Source organism: Camellia sinensis, chromosome 1, assembly GCF_055761805.1.
Source record: "Camellia sinensis isolate YWXY chromosome 1, ASM5576180v1, whole genome shotgun sequence".
NCBI lineage: Eukaryota > Viridiplantae > Streptophyta > Magnoliopsida > Ericales > Theaceae > Camellia > Camellia sinensis.
The window spans coordinates 166552125-166562083 of record NC_138961.1 but is presented as its reverse complement, the minus strand read 5'-3'; positions in this window follow the sequence as shown (position 1 = coordinate 166562083).

The window sequence follows — 9959 nt, the reverse complement described above, 5'->3', positions numbered from 1 at the left end:
AGTAGACCTGTCTGTTCCTGGTGTCTAGCCTTAACTTGCTGGCACTGAAAACATTTAGATACATATTTTGCAATCTCACGTTTCGTATTAGGCCACCAATAATTCTGCTTTAAGTCCTGATACATCTTGTTGTTACTCGAATGCATAACAAACATTGATTTGTGAGCTTCATCAAGAATTTTCCTCTTCAACTCAGGGATGTTTGGAATGCACAATCTATCTTAGAACTTCAACACTTCATTTACAGCACCATATCCCGATTTCGGATTTTCCTCAAATTCATCAACTATCTTTTTGAGGAATTCATCCTCATTTTGCCTCCGTTTGATTTCATCGATGATTGCTGGTTCAGCTAAGATGGCGGCTATCAACCTGCTTTACTCATGTAATACTACCTCAATTTTGGAGTTCTCAAAATCTTACAAGATTTCCTTCTGTTCTATTAGTGAGCAAGCTAAACTCCCTGTCGATTTCTTGCTCAAGGCGTCAGCCATTATATTGGCTTTCTTGGGATGATATTGAATTTGAAGGTCATAGTCTTTTGTTAGTTCAAGCCATCTCCTCTGACGTATATTCAACTCATTTTGAGTAAAGAAATACTTCAAACTCTTGTGATCTGTGTAAACTTCGCATTTTGCTCCATACAAGTAATGCCGCCAAATTTTTAAAGCAAATACAATTGCGACCAGTTCCAGGTCATGTGTTGGGTAGTTCTTCTCATGTGGTCTTAATTGTCGAGAGGCATAAGCAATTACCCATCCTTCCTGCATTAACACATCACCCAGACCCTTATAAGATGCATCACTGTAAATCACAAAGTTTTTCGTACCTGTGGGCAATGTCAACACTGGTGCAGTGGTTAGTCTCCATTTTAGTTCTTGAAAGACAGATTCTCTTTCATCATTCCATTCAAATAGTTGTCCCTTGCGTGTAAGTTGGGTAAGAGGTACAACTATTTTTGAAAAATCCTTCACAAACCGTCTATAGTACCCAACTAAGCCCATGAAACTGTGGATTTCTGTTACATTTGTTGGTGTAGGCTAGTCTATAATCGCCTTTATCTTCTGTGGGTCTACCGAAATCCCATCTCTGTTGATGACATGCCCAAAGAAAACAACCTCATCAAACCAAAATTCACATTTCGTAAGTTTAGCAAATAATTTCTTTTCTCTAAGTGTTTGTAAGACAGTTCTCAGATGTTGTTTGTGTTCAAATCTATTCTTTGAATATATCAGAATATCATCGATAAAAACCACAACAAATTCATCAAGATAAGCTTCAAAAATCTAGTCCATAAGGTCCATAAATGCTGCAGGTGCGTTAGTCACTCCAAATGGCATAACAAGAAATTCATAGTGACCATACCTCGTTCTAAATGCAGTTTTCTCAACATCTTCTGCCTTTATCTTCAACTAATGGTAGCCAGATCTCAAATCAATTTCGAAAAGACTTGTGAACCCTATAACTGATCAAATAAATTGTCAATTCGAGATAATGGATATTTATTTTTGACCGTTACCTTGTTTAGTTCCCGATTGTCAATGCACAAACGTAAGGTTCCGTCTTCCTTCTTTACAAACAACACGGGAGCGCTCCATGGCGAAGTTCTTAGTCGAATAAACCCTTTGTCTAGTAAGTCTTGCAACTGTTCTTTCAGTTCTTTCATTTTAGTAGTGGACATTTTATAGGGAGTTTTTGAGATAGGCTGGGTGCCCGGGACAACATCAATGGTAAATTCTATCTCTCTGTCCACCAATCCCCCTGGCAGTTCATCAGGAAATACATCCGAAAATTCTCGGACAACAGAAACATTATTCAATTCAACATTCATAGATTGTTCGGATAATACACTACACAAGTAACCTTGGCACCTTTTCTTGACCAATTTGCATGCTTTCATTGCAGATATCAAATAAGGTGGAGGCACTACCCCATTACCTGCAAACACGATTTCTTCCCGCCCTAGTGGTCTAAATACAACATGTTTCGTTACATAGTCGATGGTGGCATAGTATTTAGATAATCAGTCCATACCTAGAATTACATCAAAATGTCTAAAGTCCAAGGGTAACGAATCTATGTATAGGGTGGCATTCCCAACATGCATATCACAAAATCGACATACAGATATACACATCACAGATTCCCCGGATGGAGTAGATATACACAACAAATATGGTAATGATTCTAGAGATCTACGCGATCTAGATGCAAATGCATAAGTTACAAAAGAGTGTATTGATCCGGAGTCAATTAACACAAAAGCATCCTGTTTACATATAGAGATAGTACCTGAGACAACGGCTTCAGTATTCCGTGTCACCTGGGACAAGTGCAAAGACTCTCCATTGTCTCTTTGTGTCTCTGGTAGTAGTAGGCCTCATAGTATCACCCGGTTTTGGGATGGATTTGGTTGAACTAACAGCTGGTTTCCCACCTTTTTGCTATTTAGTTTGGATGCAATCCCTTACCATATGCCCCATTTCACCATATCTATAACATGTCCCGAAAATACGGTAACAAACCCAGCAATGTTTCTTACCACATTAAGTACACGTTGGTGCCGTATTTCTGGTGGAGCCTAAAGAGCTTGAGGACCCCGTGTTTTTTTTCTTTGATGATTTCTTCCCTGAGAAAAAGCCTTGCCTCTTAGCCTTCCAGTCGGTTGGTGGTTTACCTCGGTTGGCCATGTTAGCTTCTGACATTAAAGCTTGGTATAACACATCAACATAAGTGGGCAATTTCAGCACATTCAACCTTTCCAGAATGTCATTGCGAAGACCATTTTAAAACTTCCTAGCCTTTTTATAGTCGGTGTTAACCATATGTGGGGTGAATCTTGCCAATTTAGTGAACTTGGCTTCATACTCAGCTACGGTCAGGTTGCCTTGCTTCAGTCTTTCAAATTCCAACACTTTTCTATAGCGGGCACACTATGGAAAGTATTTCTCATAAAAGAGTACAAGAAACTATACCCAGTCAATGCCCTTATTATCATCACAGATTAGCATCCACCACCTTCTCGCTTCATCTTCCAGCGCAAAGGTGGCCAATTGCACTTTCTATGTCTCCAGACATGGAAATACTTCAAATAACTTCTCAATGCCAAGGACCCAAGCTTCGGCCTTCAATGGGTTCACACCCCCGTGGAACAATGGTGGCTTCATTTTCTTGACTTCTTTAGTGAGGGCTATCGTTCAGTCATGATTTGGCAAATCCGGTATAGGTTGTACTGGAGGTGGCGGTTGTTGGTGTTGCCATTGTTTTTGCCACTGCTGTTGTTGCCTTAGTGTTTCTGCCATATCTTGTATCATTCTCTCCATTTGGTCTAGCCAAGTAGTGGAGGATTCTTCTAGCTTATCGGCTCTTGTTCTCACCATTATCTAATGAGTCTTGCGTTATAATTCATACAAAAGATATACACAATATTCAAGGCAATAGTTACATGATATAATTGCATACTTCAATCCACTTAGCAAGTTCTCAATGCATTTTACACATATACTTATCATATGAATGCAACTTAGGTCTTTTCTAGACACTCTATTGCTCATTTAAACAAGTGTATAAGTTATTACTCGTGCTCTGATACTATTCTATCATGTCCTAAACCTGCCCTTATGGATTCGAGTCATAACCGGCTAGTAATCATGAGATTACCAGTGGCCTCTGTTGGAAATCAAATCATATTTAATAATAGGGGGCTAAATTACAGAAGCAAAATTTACAAAGATTGTCCAATGAGTTGTGCATACATGGCTCAACCAAAGCATTCTCATATACGAAATAACTCACACTAATATTATGTATGTATTACATAAGTCTAGGATCATTCAAGATAGTATTAACAAAAACCAAGGTTATACACAGAGTTGGTCATACATGACCACAAAAGAACAAAAGAAAAAGCAAAACAAAAGTAAGGCCTCTTGCGTGAGGCGACCTTGGTCGACTCCTCAAAACTTGGTTTCTCATTGCTCACTGGGGTTGAGGCTGGACATCCCGCTGCTCACCTACATATATATAAATAAGGAGTGAGCTAATGCCCAGTGAATAATACTAAAGCAAGGGAATTCATGAACAAAATCCCTACGATCATAATTCACCATTATGCTTGGAAATCAATAACAAAGCAAAACGACCTCAGGTCCTTCCTATCATTTCTCAAACATGAAACGACCTTGGGTCCAAGTGGCATACAAAACGACCTTGGGTCCATCATGGGCAAAACAACCTTAGGTCCAACTTACACACAGAACGACCTTGGGTCCATTACACACAGAACGACCATGGGTCTGTTACACACTAAATGACCTTAGGTCCAATTCACACAGAACGACCATAGGTCCAATTCATACAGAACGACCTCAAGTCCAATCCACACAGAATGACCTTAGATCCAATTCACACAGAACGACCTTAGCTCCATTTCTTTTCCTTATCCCGAATGGCCTTAGGCCCAATCCACATCCTTACTGAATATATTGAACAGCCTTAGGCCCATTTCATACTCATATACCGATCACTTTGCATATTTCATTTCGCTTTTAGTGATATTCATTCATAATATCACTTCAAAAGTTTAGAACCTTACCACATAGGCATCATTTAGAAAATAATGCATTTACAAAAATATCTTTGCTAAGATATTACTCATACTGTTCTGGTGTTTGATTCATCATTGCACTTGACCGTACATAATTCATAGCACATTGGGTCATAATACCATTCAATTTTTTCTTTAGTTTACTTAATGTTCTTAGGCCTCTTTCGTGTTTTTTAATTAATTTACAATATACAATGCATGCCTAAGAGTGCTTAGAAATGAAAGAGAACGAAAAATGAAACATAAAACAACTGTTCAAAATTTCTGAAACAAGGCTCTCTGCTCAAGCGCAGATTTTCTCGCTCGAGCGGACCCCTTTGATCTGCAAAAGTACTGGTTGCCTCATTTTTGCGCTCGAGCATGACTTTGATCGCTCGTGCCAAGAGTCAAAACATGTGATTAGGCGCTCGAGTGCAATTCTTCTCGCTCGAGCGGATATCAATGTCAGCAAAACTTCTAGGAGCTTGATTTTTACGCTCGAGCGGACATGACGAATTATGAAATTTCCATAACTGTATTTGAAGTTCAAAACTTGATTCCAACTTGTTTTTCTTGCACATTAAGTTCCATATCTTAGGCAAATAACTTCTAACATGAAAATAAAAGTTAATTTTACAAGAATTGAAGTTCATTCGCCATAAAGTTCTTCGTTTAAGCTTAAATCATTCAATTTCATGTTCATAACTTTGAGACTCATGCATGTATGATCTTACATGAATTCATCATCTTCAAAACATGTAATTAAGTCATCATTCATGGATGCATGTCTCAAATGACTACCAATTCAACTTATTTAACATGTCGTATAAATACGAACATGAAGATTCATAGCAATTTGTTACATGCATGTACATATTGATCTCAATTTCATCATTTCCAACTCAAATCTTGTTCTTAACTTCATATCCTCTTTGAATTCACTTAGGTATGAATTTAAACTCATGAATGTGAGTTCAATTACTCACCTAAAGGCTTCAACCTTCTAAACTCTAGCTAGTTCTTGAGCTAATTCTCCCAATTCTTGAATTCTCTAGCAAAATTGTCAAGGATGCTCTCTTCCTCTCTCTAAAGTCGGCTATCTCTCTCTCTAGAGTGTTTATTTTCAGATTTTGAACTCATGTAATGAGCTTAAGCACATTTAGCTTCTATATATACACTTCCCTAATCAGCCTTAATTAGAACTAATTAATTGTGCTTAATTTAATCAATTTAATCTAATTAATTCGACTCGAATCAATTTTTAATTAAATTTCACTATAGGCTCTAAAAATTAGGCTAATCGCAATAACACTGTTAATTTCAATTTCTGATGCCTCTGCGATCTTCGATTTGAATTTTATAACAGATAATCAAACAGATTTTCCTACGGTGAACAGATAGAAATTCAAAAACACATAAAATCATATAATTAGCATTCAAAATCATATCAAGCTCATAATTATAAGTATAATTAAGATTAATTCGCATAACATAGAGTAGGGTTGTCACACCATTGCTGTTGAGATATGAAGAATGATTGAAGACCTTCAAGGAACGGTGACAGATTTAACCTTTGGGGTTTCAACCCTATCAAAGGATTCTCCAATATTGGGACAAGTTAAAGGTGGAATGGGCCAATCAAAAGCAAATAGGCCTTGCCCAGATATAGCCGTCTGACTCTTTGACAGGGCTGAAACAAGTGGCAAGAATAAGGTCGGGACAAGTATTGATCCATATGCACATCTTTGGTGGGCTATTAAGACTTTGAAGGACAATGGGTTGAACAAGCAGCAAGTGCTTACAGTTGTTGCAAAGGCTGTGGATAACACTTTTATCGCTCAGGTTGAAAGCATTTTGAATCCAGGGGAAAACAATGAAAAAAGACGCTATACTAGAAACATCCATCCTAATTCTAGTCGTAAGCCCATGAATACCCAGCCAACACCCGCCATCCCATTTGTTAGTGTTTCTAAAACTGATGTTTCCTTCTCCAAAAAATGAGCCTTCGCCCATCTTCATATGAGCCTAACCCTTGCCTTGAAGGTATTGATGTAGAAAGGGCATCTCAAACTGCTCAATCCTTGACCTCTCCCTAATCCTTTCCCACCTACATATGATCTTACCCAATATTGCACATTCCATCAGTAGTACGGTCATCATACTGACCACTACTTTCGCCTTTGCCATGAAATTCAAGACTTGATTGACTATAAGGTCATTACCCCACCTAAAAATCCTAAAGCTGTCAATAAACCTCTCCTTGACCACAATAGATTTCCATCCTATAGCATAAATCCTATCCATGGTTTGCCCAACCTTGACCCCAGCCATCATGGTCAATGAGATGTGTGGGGACTACCAGGGGAACTGTGAGGCCCAATCTGTGAGACCCAATTTGAAAGCCTGCTTGGTGCGGATGTTAGTATTGCTGAATGGAAGGCTGATTTGAACCCTCCCATGGGCTACTTGAAGTTGTTTTTGAATTTTGCAGATGGACTTAGAGAGTGAAAACCCCTTGCTGCCTCAAGAGTACTGATCTTATTTTGAGTTGAGTCTTGTAAATAGTTGGGTTTAGAGTTTTATTTTCTTTGTCTTTTCTTGCGTTGTCACGTCAGTTGAGTCTTTTCCTTTGAGTCGCTCTCATGTACCCTCAGGTCTTCGTCTTCAATAAGAAAACAGGAGTCAAGTTTTTGATCATTTTGTTATGCCTACAGTAATGCATGTGTGACCCTTTAAAAATAGAAAAAAAAACTTTGAATTTTTGTTTTTGAATGAGATTTTGTTAATAAGCGCAAGTGTTGAGAAAGATCCCCTAAATGGTTTGAGTGGATTCTGAATTATTGGAGCAAAGTCCTTCATGCTCTCAAAAGTTTAAGCTGCCTCTTCAGCTGTTTCTTCTACAAAACTTGCGAAGACAAATTCAGAATTTTACGGGGTCTACATTGTCCTGGGGATTCTCTTCGCTGTTAGGTGATCATTTTGGCAAGCACAAGGCGTCTTTTAGATCTGCAAGTATAAGGTGGCTTTCAGACCTCACAATCATAGAATTTCTCCCCCTGGTGTTTTCATTACTTTAAAAAAGAAAAGACAAGAAACCAAAAAAAAAAAAAAAGAGAAAAGAAGAAAGAAGAAAGAAAAGAAGAAAAGGAAAAGAAAAGAGAAAGGAAAAAGAAAAAAGAAAAAAAGGGAAAAGAAATCAACCATCAAGCTAGGGGTATTCATTGGAATGAAATCCAAGCAACTGTGAGGAAATGAACTTTTGTCCGAATTCGGGGAAGCCAATGTGAGGAAATACCACATTGAAAGAAGAACTAACTCTGAAAATGGAGTGCAAGAAAGGACGAAGACATGCATAAAAGAATGGAGAACCAAGCTCAAATCAAGGCGAAGCCAGTTCCAGTGTTAGGGCAAGGATGGCTATTGATCAAATTCACCACAAATGTTATAACGCTACCCTTGAGAGGCTCGCTAGACTGAAAACTCGAAAGGGCGACCTAGGACAAAGTTAGAGCATGAAAAATGAGAAATCAAACAAATATAGCTCGCAAGGTTGAAAATCTTAAAAGGGCGGCTTTGCAAAAGTTAGAGCGCAAAAGGAGAGTGTCAACACCCAAGTGAACCTCAGCCATGAACTACCTTGACCTGATTCCCACACTTAGGATATGTAGACAACTTCATCCTGAAGTTCGGTCTCAACCATGTCCATCTTGTTCGTCTTGACCCAATTATCTTGCCTGATTCACATTGCCAACTTCACATTAATCCATGAGCTACACCGACTGTTGCACATATTATACTTGTGTTGTGTCAAAAAGAACTAGCTTGCATCAACAAGTGGAGAAATTTTCAATACTTGAACTTATCAAATGAATCTCTAACTTGAACAAAAAATGAATCAAAACTCGGGTTTTGCGAAATTGCATTTTAAAGAGAACATAAGTAATACTAGGGGTACTATAAATGATCAGTCACCTTAAGTCTTTTTCTGCTTTTAGGTCAGTTGTGGGTTTTGTTATATCGTGCTTGGTGTTTGTCTCGGTCAGCGCTCTTCATCAAGTCACCATAGCGTGTCTGTCGCTTAAAAGCGTTCTTCATCGAGTCACCATAGTGTGTTTGTCGCTCAAAATTCAACAAAGTGGCATCGCCAAAATTCAATATATGAACATTCGCTCCAAACATGAAAACAAGTCCATGTGTGGAATTCATAAACAAACTGAGAGAGCCTATACAAGGGCATCGCATTCATGATCATTGCAAAGTGTATATGAGGAATTCATCACTGCTTTGGAGGGGACTGGAGTAAGTTCTCAACATGTCGAGGGTAGAAAAGAAGTAAGAGTCTAATTGGTTAGCAATTGTTCCAAGATCTGATGATCCCTATCACACATACCTGCATGATGTTGAAAAAGGTGGCCAATGACTGGACACTAGGGGTAATTTTCAGTACATCTGATCGGGCCATCAATCAGGCATAAACCCAACCAGTGTCCAGTGACTGGACACTAGGGGTAATTTTCGGGCCATCATTTGAACAAGGGGCATGGAGCCAACCTTTCTCTTAGTCCGCTAAAATCCATTTGTTGAGCACTTTTCCTTGGGTTAGGGTGAGCCCACCCCCATGATGATTCTAATATGATTCAACTTTCGAAAGTTGTCTCCAACCATTTCAAAACTCTCTTGGGATTGGTATCTTCTCTCTGATTAATACATATGTTTTGTGTTATACCTGAATGTTCATACACCCTAGTTGATTTGAACTATGCGATTGGTTGCTCTTGCTCTTGACTTTGTTCTGCACTTAATAGAGTTTCATCGAGTTGCCTCCCTTTGTGTTACATTTTCAATAAATTGTGGCAAGTTGTCCCACATTTCATAATGTACATGATATGCTACTTTACGTACTGCTTATTACCCTTACACCGCATTGTCTTCTGCACTCTACAACACGCATTGTTGTGTGCATCTTACATAGCACTGCTTGTGCATTCATCTTACATCGCACTATCTTGTGCACCCTATATCGCACTGTCTTGCGCAAACTCATATCGCACTATTTTGTGCATTCAACCTACATCGCTCTCTACCCTGCACTGTTTTGTGCACTTTGCATCGCACTATTTTGTGCACCTTGAGTTCGCACTGTTTTGTGCACCCTGCATCGCACTGTTTTGTGCACTTTGAGTTCGCATTGTTTTGTGTACCCGCTTGCAACGCACTGTTTTGTGTACCTTGCATCGCACTGTTTTGTGTATTCACCTTATATCGCACTATTTTGTACACCTTGAGATCGCACTATTTTGTACATTCACCTTGTATCGCACTATTTTGTGCACCTTGAGTTCGCACTGTTTTGTGCACTTTCATAGCAATGTTT